Genomic DNA, 381 nt, shown 5'->3' on the forward strand with positions numbered 1-381 from the left:
CATTTCCCAGATCCTTTTTGTTTAACAAGAGGAGAGCATGTTACTCGTTGACATTAAATGGTACTAAAGGAAATATCAGCTGTGTGGCAAGTGAACATTGGAGTGTGCATGGGCTGCAAAGTACTAGAGATGCAAGAGCACAGTGTCAGGGTTGGGGAGGGGGGACTTGCTGCTAAAATATTGAGGCAGTAGGGAGGGCTGTAATCCTGACTTTTATTTGCACCTTTAACTGATTCTGGCAATGGCTTCCTGCCACACCATGTTCTGACCCTTTCTGGTGGGCAGTCAGCACCATCTGACTTGACAGTCAGTTAACTGTGACTCAGTTTTGCTATGCTGCAGTAGTATCAATAGCGTGTCAACCACCCACCTCTTTCGTTG

Source organism: Rhea americana, unplaced genomic scaffold (genome assembly GCF_003343005.1).
Source record: "Rhea americana isolate MKP2758 unplaced genomic scaffold, rheAme1 scaffold_191, whole genome shotgun sequence".
Lineage (NCBI taxonomy): Eukaryota > Metazoa > Chordata > Aves > Rheiformes > Rheidae > Rhea > Rhea americana.